Source organism: Polypterus senegalus, chromosome 16 (genome assembly GCF_016835505.1).
Source record: "Polypterus senegalus isolate Bchr_013 chromosome 16, ASM1683550v1, whole genome shotgun sequence".
Classification (NCBI taxonomy): domain Eukaryota; kingdom Metazoa; phylum Chordata; class Cladistia; order Polypteriformes; family Polypteridae; genus Polypterus; species Polypterus senegalus.
The window spans coordinates 7,133,828-7,145,542 of record NC_053169.1 but is presented as its reverse complement, the minus strand read 5'-3'; positions in this window follow the sequence as shown (position 1 = coordinate 7,145,542).

Here is an 11,715-nt window from a genome sequence, read left to right as displayed (position 1 = left end):
TGGGGGTCTCAACATACAAAAGAAGGGTCAAGAAAGTCACAGGAGGATATATGGTCATGTGAAAAAATAAGTGCACCCCATGGAAACTGTTGACTTTTTTCAAAGTATGTGAAGAGGTAAACGGAAGTCCTTCATGCAAGCTGTGCCTACAGAGAGGGGTGGTCTGCTTGCACAGGTGACACATCAGACTGACATGGCGTATTCGTTCTCATAATCTAAATGAACGATTTGTCACCTGGAAAAAGGAAATGCACCCCTACAATAATCGCCACTTCAAATCCATCAAATGAGAATCGGGCGTTCCGGTTGAGGTGCTAATGAGGAGAACCCCCTCAGGGAGTCTGCAGGGGGGACCAACAAATATCAGGGGGCTGCTGTTCTCCTCGCTATCGACACGTGAGATGTCATCATACCAACATCAAAAGAGGGTTGTAGGTGCTTAGGAGTCTGCCAAGGGATTCCAGAAGATCACTGGGAGGAGAATCGGCTCAGAGTGGCGGAGATTTCAATCAACTGCTGATTTGTTCAGGACTCACCGGCCCAGCAAATTCAGCCCAAAAGTTGACTGTTAGAAACGATAAGAAGTCTTCATGACTTCTCCATGACCACAGGTAACACCTGCAGCAGTTGGAGTCAAAGGGCATACAAGTGTGACCTGCATGTGTGGTGTGCCATGAACATCAGAGCTGGGCAAGGCAAAGACCGGGCCTTCTGGAACAACGGGCTCCGGACAGATGAATCAAAGATGGAGGCGCTTGGTCACAGCAACAGCAGATATCTCTGGCAGCATTTCAGGAGGAGAACCTCATAGCAGCTGTGAAGCCTGAACATTGTGAACATTGTGAAATGTCCTGCTTTGGGGTTGCCTTGCTGCATCATGGCCTGGTCAGCTTGCAGTCATCGAGTCAACTTGGAATTCTGCATCAAAGTGGGCTGAGGAGAAGGTGAGGCCATCTGCCTGAAGTTGGAGTTGGAGTTGAAGTGGAAATGGAGCTTTCATCACAGGAAGCCCACTAGCTAATCCAACAAGGAAGGACTGAAATGGAGAAGAAATGGAGGGTTAGGGTCTGGCGTAGTCAAAGCCCTGATGAGGGGATTTGTAACGGACAGGCCATGCAAGGAAGCCTGTGACGATGTGGGTTCTGGCTCCACGCTCCCATGGCTGTTTGAGAACCCTTGAACCCAACACCGTCGATAATGAAACCGAGTGAGCCAGTCAGTGAAGGCAAATAATTGAGCATCTGAGCAAGGGGATGGTTAAAAGTGAAAACAGTGCTTTTATTAAAAAACAGTCAACAAAATAAACAGTGTTCATAAATAGTGCAGTCCATTCAAAAGTTCTTCATTAAATAAATAATCCATTAAAGGTAAAACGTGGAGGTTAAAATAATAAGAAAAAACAATCCTTTAAAGCGAGGTAAAATCTTCTTTAGGAAGCAATCTTAAAACAATAACAAATCCGGTGCATCGTTTCTATTAGCGTCTCACCTGCTTATCCTGTTAGGGCTTAGCAGCAGGCAAGACGCTCTCTGCAGCTGCCCCCCTGAAACACACGCATGAGACTGGAGACCTCCCGAACCCTGGCTCCGGTATGGCACTCATCCCAGCCTCGGAGAACTTGGTTTCCACCAACGGCCAGGTCGCCCACGTTGGGGATTCCAACCACCAAGTCTCCCAACTTCGGCTGCCTTTCCGCAGCTTCTCTGCGGCCAGTCGCCTTCCCTTGGTCACTCCCGCTACCTGATCGCTCAGCGGGAGCGACATCCAACTCAAACACCTGGGTGTCGGCCTAACACCCAGCTTCCTCGCAGCTGCCCTCGAGCGCTCGATCGCGCGCTCACCACACGCACGCACCGCCTGCTTCCTCGCTCCCTGTAACCTCCGTCTTCTTCCTTTCTTTCCTTTTCTTATCTTTCCATCTTTTTTCCTTTTACTTCCCACAAAACCGACTCGCGCTTCTTTTAAAACGTGAGGGGCCATCACAGCTGTAGCATTAGCCACGGGAGCAATCACGAATGTGGGCAGTTCCTCACCTGTGCACACGGTGAGAAACGCCCACATTGACGACTGCCCCGCGGCTCGCTACAACATCGCCCCCTCACGAAGCCGCCTCGGGTGCTGTGATTATTTAAAAATGGCCTTTGCTCAACGAGCTTTGGACCCATAACACCACAAAGCCCACCAACATCTTGATCCTGAGGGAATTCTGCAAGGAGGAGCAGTCCAGCATGTCACAGAGTCGGTGTCACATAGTGGTGGGCAGATGTCATTTAAGAAGTCATTTCTTCTAAAGGGGGCAATACGAGCATCTGAGGATGAGGGTGGACTCACTTTTTATCCAGTAGACCAATAAATCTATTGATATTTTACAATTTTCCTTGTGTTTTTTACTCACGTCCATCAGGGCTGTTGTAACGTATGGGCACAATGGGCACTGGCCAGGGGCCCCAGGAGCATAGGGGCCCCCAATGTTTCTGATGCCTATGTATGTTTCTGTTTTGCTATCAACACAGGGGCCCCAGTACGCTACTTTGCCCGGCGGCCTATGACGCTGTTAAGATGGCCCTGACGTCCATCACCTTTACCTGTAGGCCCAGTCTGCATGACGATCTACTGCTTGACTGTTCAAATATGGGGAATAAGTCTACAGTTTCCCAGGGGTGGACTTACTTTTTCACAGGACTGTACTCAGGGCGACTGGGAGACTGCCACAAAAATACCTAAGTTTGTCCTTAACGGGACATAAGTGCCCACCTTACATGGGCACAATGACAAGCTGCAGCCCTCCTTCAGTGCTGACAATGCCAAGCCTGAGACGTCACGATGGACAACGAAAACGTCGGGTCAGCAAGAACCGAAGGAAAGTGGCAGGCACAGTGTGAGCAGAACAACGACAAGTGGGCACCGCCACATCTGGAAGGGCCGCGCCCGGGAAAACGCCAAGACCTCGCTATAAAAAAAAGAAAAAGTTTAAGGAACATAAAGGTGTCTGCTGCTCACTCACAAGGGGGTCCGGGCAGGAAAAGTGGCCTTGTGCACAACACAGCGTACTGCGATGTAATATAACACTCGACATGTGACAAAAGACAACACGGTAACATACTAGAATACACCGTAAGTTAATGTAACATAAAATAACACAACATAACACTTAACATACAATAACGTAACACACTAATATAATGGAAAGTAACAAAACACGTAATATAGTATGACAAACATCATTTAATAATTTAATATAACACACAATAAGGCAACATTATAATATAACAGAATTTACAAAACATAACATGACACAATATAACACAATACAGTGCAACACACTATAACATAACACATGACATCTAATAATGTAACATTATTTAATATAAGATAACATAACACATTATAATTTAACATAATTTAGTTTGATATACTATAACATAACATCCATCCATCATCCAACCCGCTATATCCTAACTACAGAGTCACGGGGGTCTGCTGTAGCCAATCACAGCCAGCACAGGGCACAAGGCAGGAAACAAACCCTGGGCAGGGCGCCAGTCCACCACAGGGCACACACACACACACCAGGGACAACTTAGGATCGCCAATCCACCTCACCTGCATGTCTTTGGACTGTGGGAGGAAACCCACGCAGACACGGGGAGAACATGCAAACTCTGGACCTGGGCAGCGAACCCTTAAGGGTCTCCTAACTGTGAGGCAGCAGCGCTACCCACTGCGCCACCGTGCCCCCTAATGTAACATAATACAATGTAATATAACATAATAATAACATAACAAATAACACACAATAATGTAACATTATTTAGTAGAACACACCATATAATGTGACATAATGTAACGCAACACAACACATAACGCACTATAATGCAACATTGTTTAATATAACAAAATACATTAAAACATATAATTTAACATAATGTAGTGTAATATACTATAACATAACACACAATAATATAACATTATTTCATAGAACACACCATATCGGTGGTTCTCAAACTGTGGGACGGGACCCCCTAGGGGGACACGAAGATGTGAAAAAAAAAGAGAACAAGAATCTATTGAAACCAAAACCAATGAACTTAAACTCAATTCTGATACTAGAAAACTAAATCTGGAGTTCGATAAATGTTGATAAAAGTTAAGTAGGTATAATAAAATATGCATCTATGATATATCATTAATTTAAAAAAAACAAATTGGTATTAGTGGGCTCCTTTCAAAAAATGTTAGGGAAAACTGTTAGGAAAACTCGGGTCACAAATACGTAAAGGTTGAGAAACGCTGCACTAAATAATGTGACATAATGTAATGTAATATAACACATAACGTACTATAATGTAGCTTTTTTAATATAACATAAGTTAAGATAACACATTAAAACATATCATAAATTCTACTTTGTTTTGTTTTGATAAGTTAACGTAATGTAGTATAATATACTATAACATAATACAATATAATATAACATAATGACAGCATAACATAACATACAATAACGTAACATTTAATAGAACGCACTACATAATGTAACATAACACATAATGTACTACAATGTAACATTTTTAATATAAATTAACATAACACATTAAAACATATCATAATTTAACAAAGCATAACACATCATTTAACATAATGTAGCGTAATACACTGTAACACAACATGAACATAACACACTATAATATACTGATAACATAATGCATAACAGACAATAAGGTAACATTATTGAACAGAACGCACACTACATAACGTAACGTGAGGTGATGGTGCGTAACTCCTACTGCTCTATAATGTAACACAATTCAAGTGCTGCCTACCTGTGCTGCCCACCTGTCTAAGAAGTCTGCATGACCATCATCATCATCAAGTCCTTACGTGAGATCCCTAAATCCAAAGAGGACTGTTTCATTGATGTTAGGTAGAAGGCCCAGAGGGGACAGGGTGGTCTCATGGTCTGGACCCCCTGCAGATTTTATTTTTTTCTCCAGCCGTCTAGAGTTTTTTTTTGTTTTTTCTGTCCCCCCTGGCCATTGGACCTTACTCTTATTCTGTTAATTAATGTTGACTTATTTTATTTTCTTATTGTGTCTTTTATTTTTCTATTCTTCATTATATAAAGCACTTTGAGCTACTTTTTGTATGAAAATGTGCTATAGAAATAAATGTTGTAAGACGGGTTGAAATCCAAAAAATCTGCGGAGACCTCATGGTTATCATCTGCAGTGCACCACACAATGCCAATGTCTCTGTTTTATGCCATTTGGTGTTAATGTTTGTGATGCGCCACCTGTTGGAATGACAGCCAGAGCAACCAGACATGCACAGAAACACAGACGCTCGTCTTTGTTTTAAGGTGGATTCATTAATCAATGGAGATGTGCTCGAAGGTTCAAGGGAAACAGCTGGCCGACACTGATCTGAAGAAAAATATAACAGTTTCTTTATTCATTTTTAGTGAGCAGAGAGACCCTTGCAGCCTGCCAGCTATGTCAGTGACAGTTACTAGCAAAAAGCCCCCAATCTTGCGAGGGGTGAGTTCCCTTTTATAACGGACTTCAGAGTCAAGCTTAGCATGAGACAATATTTTTGGGGGGGGGTTCAGTACTAGACCCAATGGTTACATCATTTGGCTCAAAATAATAAGGCAGAAGTGAAGGTACCTGTTTGCTGCTGATAGGAAACGTCTGCATATTTTGTCTTAACAGATCAACTGTCTTCCTTTAGATCAGACTTAAAGTCACCCTCATCATACTCGGAAAGGAGAGGTAAAATATGGAAGGACATAAGTAATTGGACAAGGGCGTAACGACCACTCCAATTGGAGGGAAGAATTGAAAGTAATATTCTCTTTTTACACATCCACCATATGTCGGCCCGCGGAGTACCATGCGAAGAAAACCAGGAATGAGAAAGATTCTGGTGGGCGTTGGAACCCGGGTTCACGTTGTATGTCTCCTGACACCAGTGAGACAGTAGTTGACCAACTTTAGGGGATGATGAATTTAAGTCTTTCCGGGAAAAAAAAGTATAATTAGCCTTATAGGTGCGGTACATGGGGGGAGTCATAGGGGGAAAAGGAGGGAAAAGGTGGTGGAGGGATGTGCACCAGGGATCTTTAGGAGGAGTGGGAGAGGAGAAAAGCTGTAACACACAAGGAAGGCCTGCGGGGTGCAAGGGGTCAGTTAAGGGAAAAGGGGTTGTGGCCAGGTGCGGTCTGGCTGTGGCACAGGCATAGCAATCCATTTGGTTTGCCTGCTTAGCAGAGTAAAATACCCATTGGAGCCAGCGATTCTGGTCTCCATAACCAGTCTCAACTGAAAAAGTGGATGATAAGGTAGTAATATTTAAGTATTTCACGGGTTGTGATGGGGAGTCATCAGGAGGGTCAGTAGGTGACGACATGGTGGTGTTAACAGGGTCGAACGATTTTTTGGTAACCTGAATATGAAATTGTCCAAGGGGATCATTGCCAGAAACATATGCCCCCAATACATAGGTGCCTGAGTCATGAAGTGACGGGTTCTTTAGGGTGATAATTAGTGGATTGCAACTATTTTCTGAACATTCACCATTAGTATGTCCCTTAATTATAGAAAACCCGAGTCTTGAGTCCATATTGCAGGGCCTGCCAAGGTTCATAACCCCAGTCATTTGCTCCCGTATTGGCGAATACTAATACCCATTTATTGCACCAGTCATTAGAGGTGTCCACATATCCCTCTCCCAAGTAGCCACCTCTCCCTGAATGGGCTTGTCCTCTGAACACAGAAGATGTTACTCAGACATATTTGTTCCGACCAAACCCAGTGTTCCTGTCTGCCAATTCCACAGGGAGCAATAGCACAAAAGTCAATCTGGACTGAGGGAGTTATTCCCACTTGAAAGGTAAGTGTGGTATCTCCTGCAATCAGGGGAATCATGAGCATTAACAGGAACAAAATTATGTGTGCCATTTCTTGCAATGTGAAGCGTGAATCCAGGCAGGCAGTCCTTCGACTTTAACCGCGTGTGGTGTGGATAGCAGCACTTGAAATGGTCCCCTCCAGCGAGGCTGATGCCAGTGTTTCCTTCGAGCATCTCTGACCAGGATCCAGGTTCCCAGGGAAGTCGGGGAGTCCTTTGATGGAAGACTGGTTCTCCAGGCCTGATTAACCTGCTCGTGGACTTCCTTCAGGGACGCTTGGAGACCTGTAAGACTGGAGAGAAGATCATTGTCCACAGTATGCAGAGTGACATTTCCGATAACCATGCCAACAGGCATGGGGCATCCAGTTAAAATTTCAAATGGCGACAGTCCCAACTGCCGATGTGTCCTTCCTCTCAATCCCATCAAGGCCAGGGGTAGCGCGTCTGGCCAGGTTAAGAGATTTTTGCCAATTTTGATTTTAGGGTGCCATTGCACCTCTCTACAATACCTCCACTTTGGGGATGGTATTTGCAGTAATGATGTACATCTATCTGGAGCCAAGTAGTCAATTCATTTATTACAGAAGCTTTTGCCACAGTTTTGGCATCTGCATGTTTGGAAGGGAAAGCTTCCACCCATCGGGAGAACACATCGACAATTACCAAGCAGTAACGGTAGCACTTAGATGGTGTTAGTTCAATGAAGTCCATTTGGAGATGTTCGAATGGACCCATTGGGTTAGGTGTGACGGCGGAACTTACCAGGGTACCTTTACCTACGTTAAATTTTTGACATAGTGCTCCGCGTCTGCAGAATTGCTCTGCATATGTGGAGAAACCCGTGGCTTCCCAATGTCGCTCGACATCTTGAGTCATTGCGTCCTTTCCTGCGTGGTCCAGGCCATGTGCGATTTTTGCCATTCCTGGAAAAGAAGCTTTTGGGAGGAAAGGTTTGTTATTTTCCTTATGGGCTCAGACCCCATCAGAGAGGAATCCTTCTCTGGACCATTTTCTCTTTTTTCTGTCCATGGCTGTGCTCTGTAAGGAGATAATTTGATTATCAGGGTCTTTGTCATCTTTCTGTTGGAATAAAGAGACTGGTGTTTTATTATAGGCAGCTTGTTTGGCAAAGTAGTCAGCCCGTTCATTTCCTTGGCTGACGGGATCTTGTTTCCCAGTATGAGCTTGGCATTTGACTATTGCCAATTTTGATGGTTTTGTTATGGCTTCTAAGAGGGATTCTACTAATTTTTGATTGTGGATGGGCTTGCCAGTACAGGTCTTGAATCCCCTCAATTTCCATAATGTCCCATGATCATGGCAGACTCCAAAAGCATACCTGGAATCTGTGTAGATTGTTATGATTTTTCCCTCTGACAACTAACAAGCTCGGATGAGAACAATTAATTCAGCTGCTTGCGTGCTTAAATTTGAAGAAATTCGGTTGGCTTCCAGCAGGTGGTCACCTTTGACCACTGCATAGCTGGTTGAGGGTGCTCCATTATCCAATCGCAAGGAACTCCCATCTACGTGGAGTACTTCTCCTGTTTCTAGTGGAGTTTCCTGCAGGTCTGGTCTGGGTTTTAAGACCTTTGTTATTTCATCATAACAGTTATGTGGCTCCCCTTCTTCTTCAGTGGGAAGAAGTGTGGCTGGATTTAGAGTGGAGCATCTTTCAGTTGTGACAGAGTACAGAGTACGTTTTGATGGTGTATTGCCCTAGCAGTAGTGAGATTTAAAGTTTTGGCCTGTACTAAAATGGAGTGTATGGCGTGAGGCACCTTTACTCTTAGGAGGCTCATGAGCACTATATCTGTACTCGCTAGCTCTGAGACAGGCTGGAAGTCCCGTAGCCACTGGATCCAATTTTTTCGAAAAATAGGCTATGATTAATAGTTGTCCAGGTAGTGCCTAGTTTTTGTCGCAGCACCTGTGTCCATTCTGCAGCATTTGGCTTATACATATCATCCAGCTGCTGAAGCGATTCCACAAATTTTTAAGCTGCCAACTCCCTTGGGATCTGGCAGTTCTGACACCACATCTTTTAAATTCTTGGATGTCCCAATTTCAGTGTATCATGACAGTGGTGGGATTGTTAGCTCCTGCGGGCTGATTGGGGTTGTGGATTTGTATTAAAGGGCAAGAAAACTGTGGTCTGGGATTCTGCTGCTTTGGTGGAATGAAGCTGCATCCCAGTCGGAGGCTTAAGTGTGATTGCAATGTTTGGCTTCTAGTATGGAAGTGGAGTAAAGCATGTGCCTGGGGTTCAGTATTGTTTCCATACTGGGTGCCTCGGTCTTCGTCATCCGGGTCTGAATGAGAAGACGGGTGACAGTGAAACTGTTGGTCATAAAAGTCTGCTCTGGGTGGATCGTCAACTGCTAGAGGTGCCGATGGGGCATTTGGAAGGGGAGGAGGAGGTGGGAGTTGATAAGGAGGTGGGGAGTGAATAATTGGGTAAAGGGGATCCTTTTTATCTGACTGCTTTTGCCTATTTTCAGGGTGCGGCTCTGTCTTAGTCTTTTGTAATGCTAGTAACATCTCTTCCTTTTCTTTTCGGGTTTTTATTTCAGCAAAAAGCATCTCATTGCGCTTCTGTGTTGCCTCTAATATTCTGTCTTTAATTACTAATTCCCATCTATCAAACATCTCCATTCTATGGGGACCCTTATTACAACAGCCTTGGGTATTTCTGCATAGGATTTTCCTAATTTCTTGTATTTCTGAGATGTCCCCAGTCCCCTCAAATGGCCATCTACCACCACTTTGTTTATTCCATTTTTTGCACGCTTTCTTAAAATCTAGTCCGGTTTTCTTTTCCACTAGTTTCCTAGGTGAACCTCCCTTTGGACCCGAAACTGAGTCCAATACGCATTCTGAAAATAATCCTTCCAGCAGAGACTTTTATTTTCCCGAAGGAACCTTTTTGATCAGTTTACTATTTTGCTTTCAAATAACTAAATAGCACTGGACCAGAGAAGAATAGATCAGCCCTCGCGGCGTTCCGCCTAAAGTCTCTTCTGCTCCCGGATCGGTACTCTGTGGCTTTGTGGCTTTAGCGGACTGACAGTCTGTTCAGCACAGAGTCCAGAAGTTTCGACAAATCAATGCCGATCCTTTCGTCAAGTGTCTCTTAGCTGGTAACCGCTTTTGGTGTCCACCACAGATTAACCTGTAGGAGCAGGAGTATGACCAGACGGTAGAGACAGAAACTCGCCCCCCACACAGTATTTTGCCCAGATACTCAATATATATTCTACTCGTTTTACTCCCTTTCCTCTATTTCTAGGAGTGTGCCACTCAGGGGGGAGTAACTTACTAACGTTCTCAGCACCTTACACTTTCCCTGACGGACCCAAGGATTATTCCCTGCTTTCCAGTTTACTATCCGTTAGGTGATACAGTATTCTTAATTCATTTATTTCCCATAAACCAGTCAAATCCCTGAGTTACGTCCTTTACACTATCGGATTCCCTCGGTCTACTCATCAAAGATTTTCTTATTCTGCTAGGGAAACCCCCAGTTTCACTCGACCTTCGTATACAATCGGAGGAGGCCAGAGACTTCTCACACAGGATTCGCCCGAGTCAAGTCAGTCCTAACTTTTTTCAGAGCTGGTCCTTCCCGACCCGGCCGGAATTGGTCCTCTTACTGGACTTCTGGATGATCCCGCTCGAGGAGTCACCTGTCCATCTTCGCCCCACGTTGGGCGCCAGAAAACTGTGGTCGAAGGTTCAAGGGAAACAGCAGACCGACACTGATCGGAAGAAAAATATAACAGTTTCTTTATTCATTTTTAGTGAGCAGAGAGACCCTTGCAGCCTGTCAGCTATGTCAGTGACAGTTACTAGCAAAAAGCCCCCCATCTTGCGTGGGGTGAGTTCCCTTTTATAACAGACTTCAGAGTCAAGCTTAGCATGAGACAAGATTACACAATATGCCCAAGGGTTACATCATTTGGTTCAAAATAATAAAGGAGAAGTGAAAGTACCTGTTTGCTGCTTATTAGACAGAACATGCAGACGTTTCCTAACAGATTAACAGTCTTCTTTTTAGAACAGACTAAAAGTTCAGCAGTTTTCTTAAAAATGTTGCAAGTTACTTTTTAGCTTACATGTATGTAGCAGAGGCAGTTTAAACAATAGCTTATTGAATATTTGTACATTAATACATATAATATTATAGCTTAATAACGATTTTTCCTTTCTCACCAGTCAGTCGTAGCCGACGTCAGTGTGTTTTACAAAATTGACCATCGTCGAAGAATCATCACATCCCAGGTCGTTTATTTAGTGACAGCGTCCTGAACCTGAACGAGGTCACAAGTGTGAAAGTCTCAAGAGAGGAGCGGAGACACTTTGCGACACTTTTCTAAATGACTTAGAGCTCCTCAATTCAGTGATCACGGAAGGCCACAGCAGTCTGATCCTCCTCAGGTCCCTGGGAGTGGACAGGTGTCCTGTGAAACATCCAACTTCAGCCGGCGCATCCCTGGTCGGCCGCTTCATGTCGAATTACACCTGCTCAGTAAACAGGTGTTGGACTCCAAAGTTACTTCCAAATCACTTCATGGACGAAGAAAAAGTTCACGTCAGTGATGCGAGGGGATGTCTGAGGCACAATTAAATAAAAAAAGACACTGAGAGCAGGGCAGAGACACAAAAAAAAATGAAGAAACACAACCTGCACGGTGTGTCCAACCCACTGGAAAAACCAGAAGAACACCTGGAAGTACAAATTAAAAAAAAAAGGCGTAGATAGAGCGGCAGAGCAGACCCACCCACTGATGAATAAAAAAAAGT